This window comes from Bos indicus x Bos taurus, chromosome 25 (genome assembly GCF_003369695.1).
Source record: "Bos indicus x Bos taurus breed Angus x Brahman F1 hybrid chromosome 25, Bos_hybrid_MaternalHap_v2.0, whole genome shotgun sequence".
Taxonomy (NCBI): domain Eukaryota; kingdom Metazoa; phylum Chordata; class Mammalia; order Artiodactyla; family Bovidae; genus Bos; species Bos indicus x Bos taurus.
Genome location: NC_040100.1, coordinates 21,939,157 through 21,955,794, shown reverse-complemented (window position 1 = coordinate 21,955,794; position 16,638 = coordinate 21,939,157). Strand labels below are relative to the sequence as shown.

The following is a 16,638-nucleotide window of genomic DNA, read 5'->3' as shown; positions in this document are numbered from 1 at the left end:
GCCACTGCTGCATTTTCCAAATTTGCTGCCATATTGAATGCAGCACTTTAACAGCTTCATCTTTCATGATTTTAAATAGCTCAACTGATTCCTGGGTCGGGAAGATCCCCTGGAGAAGGGATAGGCTACTCACTCCAGTTTTCTTGGGCTTTCCTTGTGGCTCAGCTGGTAAAAAATCCACCTGCAATGCGGGAGACCTGGGTTCAATCCCTGGGTTGGGAAGATCCCCTGGAGAAGGGAAAGGCTACCCACTCCAGTATTCTGGCCTAGAGAATTCCATGGACTGTACAGTCCATGGGGTCGCAAAGAGCTGGACACAACTAAGTGAATAGAAGAAGAAGAAAGAAGGAATTCTATCACCTCCACTAGCTTTGTTGGTAGCGATGCTTCCTAAAGCCCACTTGACGTCACACTCCAGGATGTCTGGCTCTAGGTGAGTGACCACACCATTGTGGTTATCCAGGTTATTAACCTTTTTCAGGGGGACCATAAAAAAGGCTAAACTCTGAAGAATTAATACTTTCAAATTGTGGTGCTGGAGCAGACTCTTGAGAGTCCCTTGAACAACAAGAAGATCAAACCAGTCAATCCTAAAGGAAATCAACCCTGAATACTCATTAGAAGGACTGATGCTGAAGCTGAGGCAACAATACTTTGGCCACCTGATGCAAAGAGCAGACTCATTGGGAAAGACCCTGACGCTGGAAAAGATTGAGGGTAGGGGGATAAAAGGTCAGCAGAGGATGAGATGGTTGTATAGCATCACCAGTTCAATGGACATGAACTTGGGCAAACTCTGGGAGATAGTAAGGGACAAGGAGGTCTGGCATGCTGCAGTCCTTGGGATGGAAAAGAGTTGGACACAACTGAATGACAACAGCAACATTGCTCTCCTTACTCCCTGGATGATCAGAAAGCCAGCCCCTGCTCACCCTTGGAACTGCTGGGCTTCGTGTATTCTGAAACACCTGCCTCTTTGGGAGACAAAATGAAAAGGACTCCTGACGGTGGCTAACTTCTCCCAGGGAGACAACAGGGAACTGAGGCCAGGCAGGAGGTGTTGCTTCCAACAGCTGCAGTTGGATCACCTCCCACTAGAGGGCACTGCTATGCTGCAGGAAGTGGGGGCAGACTTGCAGCTCTCAATCCTGAAAATTTTAGTACCCCATGAAGGCTCTGGAGTGTGAGATTGTAAGGCTTGGTGTTAAAAAAAGAAGATGAACTCACTGACTCATCCAGCCTTTGGCTGAGACATTTGTAGATGCCTGGAATGCATTCAGACCTGCTGGGGACAGCAGACAGGTCCTTAGCATGGATCCAGGCACGGGTGGAAGGTGGGGCCTCCGTGGACACTGCAGGCAGGGAATACTGGGAGGTGAAGGTGGAGGTGAAGATGCACAGGCCGGAGGGCGGGAAGGACGGTGAAGTTGGCATCAGAAGGCCACTGGGTTGACTAGCTCCATCCTCCGCGTGGGGCTGGTCAGTGTGAAAAAAACATGTTTTTGGCAGCAGGATAGTGAAGATGTTTCATTCTAACAGTTTCTATATTCTGTATGGTGCAAACTCATCTGCTGAGAGGGGCAGAACAGGGCAGGCTTTGATCATTGGCAGAGTATGGAAAAGGTCTGAAAAAGCTGCTTGCAGAATGGGAGAGCAAGTTGGCCAGAGGAACTTGGCAGAATTGCTGGCTGTGCTGAGGCCCCAGTGTCAGGAATCAGGTTTTTGAAATGCAGCCATCCTGCCAGTTTCAAACACTCTCCAGCAGCACTTTCCCTTCTTCCCCTCCATCTGTGTTCACTTTGATTGACTTCCAGAGTCTGTAAGGAGGATGAAGGTCCCCTAAGCCACCCCTTGGAACCACCCCTGCCACTTGGTGGAGCAAACTGGCTCAGAATGGATGCTGGCAAGCAGGGTCTACAGAAAGAAAGATGCTGAGCTGCTCCTCCTTGCAGCTCCAACCATGAAAAAGGAAGCTGTGATGGGTCCTAAGCTGGCAGGGACCAATGTCAGAATGGACTGGATGGGAGATTTACCAGTTGGATTCAGTTATGGATTAGATGGGGCTTCCCTGATAGCTCAGTTGGTAAAGAATCTGCCTGCAATGCAGGAGACCCTGGTTCAATTCCTGGGTCAGGGAGATCCCCTGGAGAAGGAAATGGCAGCCCACTCCAGTATCCCTGCCTGGAGAATCTCATGGACAGAGGAGCCTGCCAGGCTACAGTCCATGGAGTCGCAAGAGTTGGACACGATTGAGCAACTAAACCACCACCATAGATTAGATGTGAGTGTTGCTGTAACTAGTGGCTGTTGGGGCCATTAAGTGAGACATAAAGAGATAAGTGGTAAGGAGAGGAAAAATAACTGAAATGTCAGGAGAAGGACTGGTAAGAGGGGTAAAGGGGAAACCAAGGCATTGTGTTCTCAAAGCCAAGAAGGAACATGTTCCTCAAGAAGTAGGGATTGGGGTAATGCCTTGGATACCACAGAGGGCAAAACAAGGCCAGGACAAAATGGGACTGCTCAGAGAGAGCTGCTTCAGAGGGTGAGGAGGCAGAAGGCAGATGTGACAAGTTGGGGATGAATATGAGCGGAGGAAGCAGAGCTGTTGAGATTTCTCTCAAGAATTTTGGGAAGAAAAGGAGCCCTATAGGGCTGTATTGGGAGTTCATGAGGAAACAGATGATTCGCTTCTTGAAAATCAGAAAGACAAATCTTACAGCACAGTAGTTAATAACACTGTATTGCATATTTGAAAGTTGCTAAGAGAGTTCCTAGGTGGCTCAGTGGTAAAGAATCCACCCAATGCAGGAGACGCAGGAGATGTGGGTTCCATCCCACATGGTTGTTGGAAAGATTCCCTGGAAGAGGAAATGGCAACCCACTCCAGTATTCTTGCCTAGAGAATCCCATGGACAGAGGAGCCTGGTGAACTACAGTCCATGGGGTCGCAAAGAGCCGGATATGACTGAGCAACTGAGCACTCACACAGCACAAGAGGGTAGCTCTAACAAGTTCTCATCAGAAGAAAAAAATTGTGCGTTGGTAATGGGTGTTCACGAGACTTATCGTGGTGATTTCACAAAATATCCATTCATATGTTGAATCATTATGTTGCACACTTGGAATTAATATACTATTATATGTCAATTATATCTCAACTTTAAAAATAACTAACTAAATAAAAGAACCAAAAAAAAAAGACTTAAACTAATGGGGAGAAATGAGAGAAAGAGGAACCCTTTGATGGCCAGATACAGCACTTTGTGGTTTACATGGGCCCCTTCCGTGTTCATCCAGCTTAGCCCTCACAACAGCCAGGGGAAGTCCACCTTATTATCATCTGCACATTGAGCTGAGGAAATTGCTGTGAAAGTCACAAGGCCAGGAGATGGGAAAGCTGGGCCTCCAATATGGTTTTCTGAATTCACATCATCCACAGTTCATGATCCATTGCCTGTGTACTAAGTTGTTTCAGTCGTGTCTGACTTTTTGCGACCCTATGGACTATAGTCTGCCAGGCTCCTCAGTCCATGGGATTCTCCAGGCAAGAACACTGGAGTGGGTTGCCGTGCCCTCCTCCAGGGGATCTTCTGGACCCAGGGATCAAACCTGCACCTCTGACGTCTCCTGCATTGGCAGGCAGGTTCTTTGTCACCGATGCCACCTGGGAAGTCCCCCAACATCTATTAGCCAGTCCCAACTATGTAATTTGTGCCAGGATGGCCAGCACCTGGCTACTCATACTGTGGGCCACAGACCAGCCTATCAACCTCACTGCAGAGCATTTTGGAAATGCAGAATCTCAGCCCCCTCCCTAGACTTGTAGAATCAGAATCTGCATTTCAACAAGACCCCAAGGCAATACAAATGCATATTCAAGTGCGGGAAGGGCTGACCTAGGGATCCACTCCCAGGGCAAAGCGAAAGTAGGCTTGGGTGTGGAGAAGGAGCTAAACCCAGATTGAGAGAGAAAGTGAGAGTCTCAGAGTTACCCCCAGCAGGTCCCCTGATAGTGTCCCCATGGTCAGGCCAGGCTAGCCCGCAGATGGCACCTGAGAAATTGACGTCCAGTTGCCCGGAAACTTATTGGAGCTGTAGGTGCAGCAGCAAAATCCATTCATTCAACACCCACGGTCACCCTTCCTCCTTTCCAAGCCCAGATTCTGGAGAGCGGAGCTGTGCATTCCCAGCCTGACAGATCCATGCTTTAGACCCACACCCAGGCTTCGCCAGACACGGCTTCTCCAGACATGTTTCCTCCCCCTCACTTCTCAAAACTGCTTCCATGCCGGCTATCTTCTCCCTAAATAAGATCAATGGAGACTTTTTAACATAACATTTATTAGCTAGTTTTTTTAAACTACAAAGGGGGAAAAAATCCAATAAGTACAGAGAAATCAAGGTGAAAATTAAGTCCGTTCTACACCACAGGCCGTCTGGGTCCCCCAAGGTAATCACGGTTAACACTTGACGGTGTATCTTTTTAGAGATGGTGTATGCATGTCAATGGTGCGATCTGTGTGTACATTTTGTAGGTAAATAGGCACACACTGAACTCGCTGTTCTGCGTCTTGCTTCTTGTTCGCTTAATAATACATCTTGGACTCCTTTCTGTGTCAGTTGCTATAGATCCACTTTATTTTTTCACAGCCATAAAACAAGCTGTTGTCTGACTTCACTAGAGCTTATTTAACCAGCTTCCTACCAATGGACATGTAGATTGTTTCTGTTTACAGATTCTGTTTACAGATTCTCTTTCTGTTACAAACAGTGCTTCAGTTATCAGGTCAATGCCAGCTGCTGTAACAAACAAACCCCAAGAGAAAAGTGTGTGTCTTGCTCACGATAGTCCAAAGGGGTTGTTTCCCTAATTATCAGTGGTCTTCATGCCCCTTCTCCCTTTTAAACCTTCCAAGGCCTCAGAGTTCTTGGCATTTAGCTTGTAGATGTAAAACAAAATGAAAAGGACACACCTACTTTGTAAACATCTGGGCCTGGAGGTCACAGAGTTAGAACCAGCCACAGGGCCGCAGGAGGTGCTGGGAGATGTAGTCCTTGGCTGGGCCACCACCCTCTAGAGACAGAGCTATACAATGGAGTGAGAGGCAGGGATCTTTGGTGAATGCCTCCCCATCTCTGCCATACGTTCTTGCACACAGGTCTTCACACACTTGTACAATTAAATTTCCAGAAGTGGAATTGCTGGGTTAAAGGGTATGTGTGTTTTACATTTGGGTAGATAATATCTAGGGCTTCCCAAGTGGTGCTAGTAGTAAAGAAACCGCCTGCCAATGCAGGAGACATAAGAGACGCAGATTTGCTCCGTGGGTCGGGAAGATCCCCTGGAGGAGGGCATGGCAACCCACTCCAGTATTCTTGCCTGGAGAATCCCATGGACAGAGAATCCTGGCGGGCTACAGTCCATGGGGCTACAAAAAGTTGGACATGACTGAAGTGACTTAGCATGCACACATGCACAGATAATATCTAATTACCCTTCTAAAGATGTATTGATTTACACTCCCTCAAAGTATTGGCAAGTACTTTGTTCTACACACTCTTGCCAGCAATACTTGTTATAATTTATTGATTTATTTGGCTGTGTCGGGTCTTCATTGGGACACACGGGATCTTTCACTGCGGCACAGTAGCTGTGGTACGCGGGCTGAGCTGCTCCACAGCATGTGGGGTCTTAGTTCCCTGACCAGGGATCGAACCCACATCCCCTTTGTTGCAAGGCATATTCTTAATCACTGGACCACCAGGGAAGTCCTAACAACTGTTATAATTTTAAAAAGTACATTTTCCAGTCATACAGGTGAATAATATGATCTCATGATCTCATCTTAGTTTTAATTTGCATGTCTTTAATTTTAACAGAGACGGAGTATCTTTTCTTAACTTTATTTCCCATTGGTAACTCTTTAGATATTAATTTCTCACAGCCTGTGTTCCTTTACTCCACCAGCTGGTTCTTTTTCTTATTAATTTGCAAGGACTTTGAAAAATACATAAAATATATAAATGCATGCTGCTGCTGCTGCTAAGTCACTTCAGTTATGTCCAACTCTGTGCAACCCTATGGACAGCAGCCCACCAGGCTCCTCTGTCCACAAGATTCTGTAGGCAAGAATACTGGAGTGGGTTGCCATTTCCTTCTCCAATATAAATGCATATATAGATATTAAAAATATATGAAATCATCCTTTGTTTCCCTATCTCATATGATGCAAATGTTTTTCCAGTGAGTCATTTTCCCATTATTTTATTTATGGTATTTTTCCATTCCAGAGACTTACATTTTTTATGTATCTAACTTTGCAGGCTTTTCCTCCATGAGTTTTGTCTCGTGCTTAGAAAGGCTGTCCATGTGCCAAGATTAATTTTATATTCTCACGTTTTCTTCTAGTGCTAGAGTCACACTTGCTTGAATCCGGATTTTGCAACTTGCTGCGTTGATTCGGTGACTGACTTCAGTTCTCCATGTCCCAGATTCCTCAGCTCATAAAGAGGAATAGTGAGTGCTGGGCTCATGGAGTTAATGTGAGGACCAAGGGAGGTGGCTCATACACAGAGTAGCGCATCTGACCACTGGTCCCTGAATGAGAAATCTTAGCTATTAGCTTGTTCATGATGTCCAGGGCATCAGTGACCCCATCTCTATCAGCTTGGGCTGCTATCACAAAAATGCCATAGGCTGGGAAGCTTCCATAACAGAAAGCTATTTCTCACAGCCTGGAGGCTGGAAGTCCAAGATCAAGGTGCCAGCCAATTTGGTTCCTGCTGAGGACTCTCCTTCTGGTTTACAGACAGACATCTTCTTACTGTGTCCTCACATGGCAGAGAGGGAGAGATCATCTCTCCCTTTAAAAAAAAATTAATTTATTTTAACTTTTTATTTTGCACTGGTATATAGTTGAGTAGCTCAGCTGGTAAAGAATCTGCCTACAATGCAGGAGACCCCAGTTTGATTCTTGGGTCAGTAAGATCCACTGGAGAAGGGATAGGCTACCCACTCCAGTATTCTTGGGCTTCCCTTGTGGCTCAACTGGTAAAGAATCCGCCTGCAATGCGGGAGACCGGGGTTCAATCCATGGGTTGGGAAGATCCCCTGGAAAAGGGAATGGCTACCCACTCCAGTATTCTGGCCTGGAGAATTCCATGGACTATACAGCCCATGAGGTCATAAAGAGTTGGACGCGACTGAGCAACTTTCACTTTCATAGTTGAGTAACAATATTGTGTTAGTTTCATGTATACAACAAAGTGATTCATTTATACCTATACATGTATCTATTCTTTTCCCAATTAAGTTGTTACAGAATATTGAGCAGAGTTCCCTGTGCTATACAGTAGGTCCTTGTCACTTCTTATAAGAGCATTAAGGCCTCCTGTCTTGTGAACTAATTACTATAGGTCCTGAACATATAAATTTGAGATGAGGATGATGGGGGACACAAAAATCCAGTCCGTAGCAGACCCTGTGTATTGGCTGATGTAGGCTGGGTGCCCTTTTTTTCAAGGTGTACAACATAATGATTTTGGTATAAATCATCATGGTAGACACAGATGGCACTGGCGGTAAAGAACCCACCTGCTAATGCAGGAGACATAAGAGATGGGGGTGGGGTGGGGGTTGATCCCTGGGTCGGGAAGATCCTCTGGAGGAGGAAATGGCAAACCTCTCTAGTATTCTTGCCTGGAAGATCCCATGGACAGAGCAGACTGGTGGGCTATGGTCTATAGGGTTGCAAAGAGTCAGACACAACTGAAGCAACTTAGCACACATGCATGCAAAGTGATTGTGAAGTGATTATCACAATTGGGTTAATGAACATATCCATCACTTAGCAGAGTCACCATTTTTTTATGTGTGTAGTAAGAACACTTAAGACCTACTCTCTCAGCAGATTTCAGGTATGTAACACTGGAATGTGAACTCTTGTCACCAGGCTGTTCATTAGATCCCCAGATCTTATTCATCCTCAACTGAAAGTTTGTACCCTTTGACCTTTATCTCCCCATTTCCCTCTCCCCACCTCCAGCCCCCAGCAACCACCATTCTGCTCTCTGGTTCTGTGAGTTCAACACAGAGATCCCATCAGTAATTGAAATCATATAGTCACTGTCTTTCTGTGCTTGGCTTATTTTACTCGGTCATAAAAAAAGAAGGAAAACCTGCCATTTGGGATGACGGGGTGAACCTATAGGACATTATGTGAAGTGAAGCTACATGCCCATTTCTTCTGGTTAACAAGTGGCAAAACTCACACTCCGCTCTCTGATTTCAAATCCCACACTCACAACCAGCCGCTAAAGTAGCCTACTGCTCTCCAAACATCTCCATGTGGATGTATCAGGCAAGGAGGATTCTATTCTGGTTTCCATCTGGCACCTGGTGGGACTCAAGACAAATCCAATGTAGCTATCACTGGGGAAATGTGCAGTAGAAGAGGCAGGCAGGGTTACCCTGTCTTCTCGCCATCACCCTGGGGTACATGCCAGAGCCCAAACCACTTGGGGGTTAATGCTCCAGGGAAGAGACTGTGCCCAGACACTTACATCAGCTTCCCTTCTCATGGAGTAGAGGTGAGAACAGCCTTGTCAGCTGGGAGACAGTCAAACTATTGGACACCAGGCAGGCTGGACTGAAGTGCCAGCTGTTTACATGAGTTATCGGGGAAAGCCAACTGCCCAGGCCATGGGGACCTTGATGACTGTCCGAGATGGGGTTCAGGCCTGGCCCCTCCTAGCAGAAGAGGAAGCCGCCAGCCCTAGTGGGAAGCCAAGTTCCATCAGCCCCTCACACTGGGAAAAGGGGAGCCCCTCTCACCCCTTGATTTACAAGGCTGTCATCTCCTTGAGGATCATGCCTGTCTTTGTATCCTGGCATACAGCAGGTGCTCAATAAATGTGTGTCCAATGAATGAGAACATGACTACATACCAGGCCCAGGATAGGCACTGTCGACAGAGACTTGATGGTGGTGAGCCCTGCCTTTTGTGACCTAACACTCTAGGGTGATGACAGATAATGTGTGAAAAATGAGTTATGTCTATAGTGAGTCCCATGGAATCACAGGGATAACAAATACCTAACTTCTGGAAAGAGGGAGATAATAAAGGCACAGTCAGGGAAGCCTCTCTGGTGGAGGTGATGATGAGCTAAGGGCTAAGGCATGAAGAAGTTCTGCCTGACCAGCTACAGAGGCTTCCCCCAGAGGCCACAACACATCAGATGTTGCTTGGCATGAAAAATGCAATTTCGGGGGAGAACTCTAAATAGTCCAGTCTGGCCAGAGCCCAAGATGGCCATGGGCTGGATCAAGAAGAGCCACCTAAATCCTGTTAAGGCCTTTATCCTGTGAACAGTGAAGAATTACTGATGGGGTTCAAGCTGGGACTCAGCGTGGACTCAGCATTTTCCTCCCAAGTCATATCACTGTAAGGATTTGAGCCAAGGTCTTGGAAGGAGGGGGTTCTGAGATACCAGAGGGGCTGCAGGTCTGTGCTCACAGGTGCTGTGCCTACGCTGGCCAGCACGTGGAGGGGGAGAGGGTTTAGCAGGTTTATTTTAGAAGAACCAGTTTCCTGCAGGAAAGACTTTCCCCGCCTCTTCCGTTCCTAATTATCCCTCTGGAGACGGCAATTTTTTTTTTTTTTTTCCCCCAAGGAGCCTGGTTGCCCAGCCAGGAGCTAATAAATCACCGAAGTCCCCCAGGCAGCCAGGCCTTTTAGAGCACACTCATGGGGTGCACAGATTTAGCAGGAAAGGAAATCTTCTGGTGAACCCTTCCGGTGATAATCAGGGTAAGCCAGCCCCGAACACCACGTCCCCATGTGGACAATGGGGCCACAAGAGCTGCCTCTGTTCTACTGAGTGGGTCAGAAAATGCCATTTCCGGAGAGTCTCAAACTGACAAGACAGTATTTGGATTTTTTTTTTTTTCTTTCTTTCTTCTTTTGGTAAGGGACACAGAAGTCTGTGATTTTTTTTCCCTTGGGGAGAAGACATAAAATGGACTTTGGGGCACAGATTTCTACCAGACCAAAGCCTTGCCTTTATTTTTTTTTTCTCTTCAGCAAATATTGACTATGCGCCTACTAAGTGCCACTACAACTGAGAGAAAGACAGCAGTGCTCTTCTCTTGGAACTTCCCGTCTATGGTTGGGCTGGGGGAGAGCAGAGATATCCTTCAAATAAATATTTAATGTCTTAGATAACAATGAGTGTGATCGCATTACTTACGAGGATGTATTTTATTAAGACCATGCTTCCCAGGCTTCTCTGATCATGAGTCATGGAGCAGGGGGCTTGTTAAAATTGTAGGCTCCTAGGCTGCGCCCTAAACCCACTGAAGCTGGATGTACCAAGCTCTTTTCCTCTAAGGAGAAAACACTTCTGAGCTACTGTATTAAAGGCTGTGCAGCTAAAGGAACATGCGGTCCTCAACCATGGTTCTTAGCCCTGGGGGCCCCCTGGGATCAGCTGGGGAGCTCTGAAGTCTCAGGTGCCCAGGTCTCTGCAACGCCGCGCCCCTCCCCCCCCCCCCCCCCCCCCCACTACAGAGATTCTTATTTAATTACTCTGATACAGTGGTATGGGACTTCCCCGCCTGCCAATGCAGAAGACATAAGAGATGAGAGTTTGATCCCTGAATCAGGAAGATCCTCTGAAAGAGGGCATGGCAACCCACTCTAGTATTCTTGCCTGGAGAATCCAATGGACAAAAGAGGTTGGCAGGCAACAGTCCATAGGATTGCATAGAGTCGGACACAACTGAAGTGACTTGGCACACATTAGCACGTGTGGGGGTATTTATCGCATCTAGTTTGACTTCCCCACCTCCTCCCTCTCAGCCACACTGCAGATGACCACAGTCCTGTCCTCTTTCAACATCAGAGGGAACCTGGGCAAAGGATCCTGTAGATGGCAAAACAGAAATGGCGCAAGATCTGTTCCTTTTAGTCTCATTTTACCTTCTTGTACTGGGAAGTTTTGGCTGAAGCAGAACTTGAGTTCCCCCTCAGCTCATGAACCTGAGCACATGTGGCCATGATGAAATTTTTTAAATGACACAGTGATCCCTTCACCCCAGGACTATCTGCTGGAACCTTCCTCTGCCCAGGTTCAGAATGCCAAGAAAAGGCCAGGCTTCATAATTTCTGGTAACTTCTAAGGACTCGCGGTAACCTCTCAGTAGGCACCTACCTTTGACACTAGATCTTTGATCAATTTCTTGAGTACCTATGTTCTGCCAGGTTTGTGCTAAGAAGGCAAAAATGAATAAGAAACATGCCCAAGATGCTGATGATCTCTTGATATAAATGGATGTGTACTTAGTAAGTACCACACAGTGGGATGAGGTCTTAATAGCTGGATTCAGGAAGTGTCATGAAATTATTTTTTTGAAAGTGTTCACAGAGGGTGTGACTTTTCCTTTGGATTTGGAAAGGTGAGTAGACGTTTGCCAGGGTTAAAGAGACCAGAAAGATGGTCCAGAGTCTTTAAAAAAAAAAAAACATGAAAAGACAGCATGTGTTTGGCGAGTGAATTTTGTGTTCAATATAGTTATAAGCATCAGATTTCCAGGAGGTGGCAAGAGATTAATTCTGGAAAGGTAGACGGCAGCCCTGAGTACCAAGTCAAGGAATATGGGCTTTATTCAGAAGAACGGCTAATGGTTGACAAGATTGGATTTGCTTTATTTTTTTGTATTCTCAGTAGATATTTTATGAATCAAGATGCAAACACCAAAAACGTGGAACCCAACATTCTTGGCAGATGCTTGCCTATCTTCTTATGGAGAAAGATGTTTACAACTCTCAGTATTGACTCGTCTAAATATTTTATCACTGTGACTGCATTCGTTCACTTTATTCTTTAAATTTTTATTGGAATAGAGTTGCTTTACAATGTTGTGTTAGTTTCTACTATTCAGCAAAGTGAATCAGCTGTTACAAATACATATATCCCCTCTTTTTTGGATTTCCTTCTCCTTTCGGTCACCAGAGAACAGTGAGTAGGGCTCCCTGAACTATACAGGAGGTTCCCATTAGTCACATTTACACAAGAGAATGGATTTGCTTTAGCATGATTCCCTTGGCAGACACAGAATGCAGAATGGATTGAAAGGGAGAAGAAAGTAGAAGCATGGCGGTCAGAGAGAAGTCTGTTGTCAGAGGAACAGATGAGGTGAGCCTGAGGTGTGTGAATGGGGCCAGGAGATGGGGGAAGACTTGAGAACGTACCAGGAAGACAGACATTAGACGTAAGAAGGATGTGAGGTTTTTGTGCTTTGTAAGCATGGGAGGAAAATGGCAAGTTCATTACTGAGATGAGGTGTCCAGTCCACAGACAGTTGGACAGTCCAGTCCAGAGTGTGGGAAACTTGGAACTGCAGTTACAGAGCTGTGAGGAGTAACAGCTCCTAGGTGGTGCTAAAGGCTAGGGAGGAATGGGGTCATCCTGGAAGATCACGTAGAATAAGAGAAAGGGGAGATAGACTCCTGGGAAGGCTCTCGGTGATTTGGGGAGAGTTGAGAATGTGGAAGGGGATGAGGGCTGCAGTGCATATCTGGATTAGATTGCTGGCTTCACGTGAGCCCTAGAAATACTGATGGAGACATTACTTGTGCCATGGCTATGGTAGCCTTTGCAGAGGGAGATGCAAATAAGGTGCACCTGCCCTACCTCGTGCAGTTTATAATCAAGTGGGGGTGAGCTTAGCTTAGCATAGCTTCCACAGAGAGGAAACCAGGCACGTTAGAATTCTTGGGTTCCAAACAACAGAAATGGACTCTGATTAACTTCAAGTAGTAAAAAAAAATTTCTTAGAAGGGTGTGCAGTAACTTATAGAACTACAGAGGAAGGTGGGCAAACCAGGTCTGGGAAAGGGCAAGAACCAAGAAAGCTGAGGGATTGGGTAAGAGAGACTGCTGGGGAGGCTCCTCCAAGCTCCTGTGTCTGGCTGGAAGATTGAGTCCACTTTCCGTCTTCATCATATACTTTTTGTCAGTCACACGCCCTCTCCTTGAACTGCTAAGAGTTTATCCAAAGTAGGAGTGGTTCCTTTGAAAGAAATCTGGGGGCTACTACCAGATGTGGTGGAAATTGTTGCTGAGCAGGTTCACATAACAGATGGGCGGCAAGTCCAATTGGTGAGTGTTAGACCACTCTTTCTGTCATTTTTGCAGAGCCATACAGAAACAAAAGGAGACCGAAGCTTAAAAGGGTTATGCGGGTGAGAGAAAAGTTCAGCTGTTTGTTAGCAGCTGGAAACAAATCAGCAAAATTTGAACAATGGCATGAGGAGGAAAAATGAGCCTAAGGAAAAGACTAATGCCCTCTTCCCACCACAGATCAGAGAGGTGTGTATCCAGAGTCTCCTTGTGTGTTACCATCACACAGCCTCTATTCCAGTGACCTAATGAGAAATAAATATGTAAGGCATCCTTTGATGGAATAGAGAAAATTTGAAGTACACATTTGACTGTGCATGATACTGTTTGCAGTGTGGTGTTTATGTCTTCCTTAGTAACTGTAATTTGGTTTTGTAGCTGATATGCCAATTAGGAAGGGTGGAACTTCACTTTAATGCACAGCTTGGGGAGTGATGTGACACCCTGAAGATCACTGGAATAGGTCAGAAGTTTCCAAACTGGTAGCACAGAGAGGTGTTAATTGGCGCTCCTGGCAAAAGTTCATAGCTTAGCCAGATAAGCTTGGGAAATGCTGCAACCTGTTTTCCTCTCTTGGATATTCACTGGCGTATTAAAGGATATTGCAAAGAGATATGTTTAATGGCTTATCAGGTCAACTTTTTGTGTGTTGAAGGCCTTATACCCGCAAAAGCCTTGGAAAGTCCCTAAGTTTAAATGCACTGTCACGGATATGTAATTTCATCTACTCTGTCATTAAGGCCAACACCTCATTCCAAGATCATAAAATAATGCAGGCAGATTTCTAAGAAAATCCAAAGAATTTGATTCAAGTGCGCCTGTGATTATTTGCTAAGAATGATATCCTCAGTATTAATAAATACTATTAAAATTTTCAACCCATCCGGGTCTTTTACAGACTTGGGGCTTAGATGCAAAATATTAGTTGCATCAGCTTCTCAGTTGCAAAAAGAACTTGAAGATTCAAGGGGAAAATGGGAGGTTTGTATGGAGGGCAGCTGAGTCGGGGGTGGGGGTGGGGGAGGGATCTGAGAGCACAGGTGGGCAGGTGAGCCCCTGTGTAACTTGTCCTCGGAGATTAATGGTGGTGGTGGTGGTGGTGATGTGAAGATGATGCTATGGAAATGATTGCTTCCTGGGTCCAGAGAAGGTTTAGAAGAAAGTGAAATAAAAAAGAAAGTGAAATCAGATGAATTTAAATATCACGTACAATGAATCTGAGACTATGGTAAAGACAGAAGGAAAGAAGGTTATGGTCTGTGTTTTTTTCCTGTGGCCACCATGACAAATGCCTTGAAAAGAAGTGTCTTAAAACAATGGAGATTTATTCTTTCAGGTTTGGAAGCCAGAATCCTTAAAAGCAAATTGTCAGCAGGGTTGGTTCATCCTGGAGGCTCTGAGGAAGAATCTACTCCATGCTTCTCTCCTGGCTTCTGCCGGCTGCCAACAATGCTTGTCATTTCTTGGCTTGTAGACATATCACTGCATGCTCTGCCTTCATCCTCCCATTTCCTCTTCTCTCTGTGTCTCTTCTCTCCTTCTCTTCTCTTCTAAGGATATTCCTTACAAGGAACCCTAATCCAAGATGATCTCATCTTGAGATCCTTAATTTACTTCCTAAGGCTGCAAAGACTCTTTTTCCAAATAAGGTCCCATTCATAGGTTCTGGGTGAATGTATCTTTTGGAAGATCATCATTCAATCCACGACATAGCCCTAGAGTAGAATTTCAGGGTGAACCTTTTCAGAATTAGGGCAATTCCAAGGACAAAACCTAACGTATGACCATGAGGAAGAGTTTGCTAAAAGAGAAGATAAAATGGAGATATTTGGCCAAAGACCTGTGAGGCCAGGTTACGGAAGAGATGACTATATGGCTGGGACAAAGAAGGCTAGACACCAGATGCCTCTATTCATAGGACTGTGAAGCTGCCAGCTGTGGGGTCTGGGAAGCCATAATGTTAAGAACAAGTGAAGGGTGGGACTTCCCTGGTGGTCCAGTGGTGAAGGCTGTGCACTTCTAATGCAGGGGGCATGGGTTTGATGCCTGGTCAAGGAACTAAGATCCCACATGCCATGCAGCACAACCAAAAATAGATAAATAAATAAAGTAAACAGTTTTTAACAAATAAATAGGGAGTGGGGGAAGGGTGATTGTGTATTGGTGGTTCTCACCTTTATTTTCACATTGAAATCATCTGAGGAGCTTCAGAAAAGCACCCACCCCCAAATATTTTTAATCAGTTAGTCTAGAATGGGGCTCAGACATCTGTGTATTTTTTTAATTTATTTTTTTATTGAAGGAAAATTGCTTTACAGAATTTTGTTGTTTTCTGTGAAACCTCAATATGAATCTGCCATAGATATACATGTATCTCCTCCCTTTTGAACCTCCCTCCCACCTCCCTCTCCATCCCACCCCTCTGGGTTGATACAGAGCCCATGTTTGAGTTTCCAGAGCCAGACAGCAAATTCCCATTGGCTATCTATTTTCAATATGGTAATATAAGTTTCCATATTACTCTTTCCATACATCTCACCCTCTCCTCCCCTCTCCCCATGTCCATAAGTCTATTTTCTATGTCTGCTTCTCTATTGCTGCTCTGTAAATAAAGTCTTCAGTACCATTTTTCTAGATTCCAAATATGTGCATTAGAATATATTTATCTTCCTCTTTCTGACTTCACTCTGTATAACAGGTTCTAGGTTCATCCACTTCATAAGAACAGACTCAAATGCATCCCTCTTTATGGCTGAGTAATATTCCAGTGTGTATATGTACCACACCTTCTTTATCCATTCACCTGTCAATGGACATCTAGGTTGATTCCATGTTCTAGTTATTGTAAATAGTGCTGCAGTGAACAATGGGATACATGTGTCTTTTTCAATTTTGGTTTCCTCAGGGTATATGCCTAGGGGTGAGATTGCTGGGTCATATGGTGGTTTTATTCCTAGTTTTTTAAGGAATCAATACAGTCTTCCATAGTGGCTGTATCAATTTACATTCCCAATAACAGTGCATGAGCATTCCCTTTTCTCTACACCCTCTCCAGCATTTATTGTTTGCAGACTTTTTGGTGATGGCCATTCAAACCGGTGTGAAATGATATCTCTTTGTGGTTTTGATTTGTATTTCTCTAACAATGAACAACATTGAGCATCTTTTCATGTGTTTATTAGCCATCTGTATGTTTTCCTTGGAGAAATGTCTGTTTAGGTCTTTTCCCCACTTTTTGATTGGGTTGTTTGTTTTCCTGGCATTGAGTTGTATGATCTGCTTGTATATTTTGGAAATTAATCCTTCATCAGTTTCATTTGCTATTATTTTCTCCCTATCTGAGGGTTGTGTTTTCACCTTGCTTATAGTTTCCTTTGCTGTGCAAAAGGTTTTAAGTTTAGTCAGGTCCCACTTGTTTATTTTAGTTTTTATTTCTGTTACTCTAGGAGGTGGGTC

At 45.1% G+C, this 16,638-nt stretch overlaps 1 protein-coding gene and 1 non-coding gene across 2 annotated transcripts in view; both read left to right on the top strand.

The window, feature by feature from the left end:
- HS3ST2 (heparan sulfate-glucosamine 3-sulfotransferase 2) overlaps positions 1-16,638 on the top strand; it is a 117,283-nt gene that overhangs the window by 92,923 nt on the left and 7,722 nt on the right. The gene's annotated exons all lie outside the window — the stretch shown is intronic.
- On the top strand, positions 2,066-2,138 carry TRNAC-GCA. The gene has a single exon. It is a non-coding gene; the product is annotated as a tRNA-Cys (tRNA).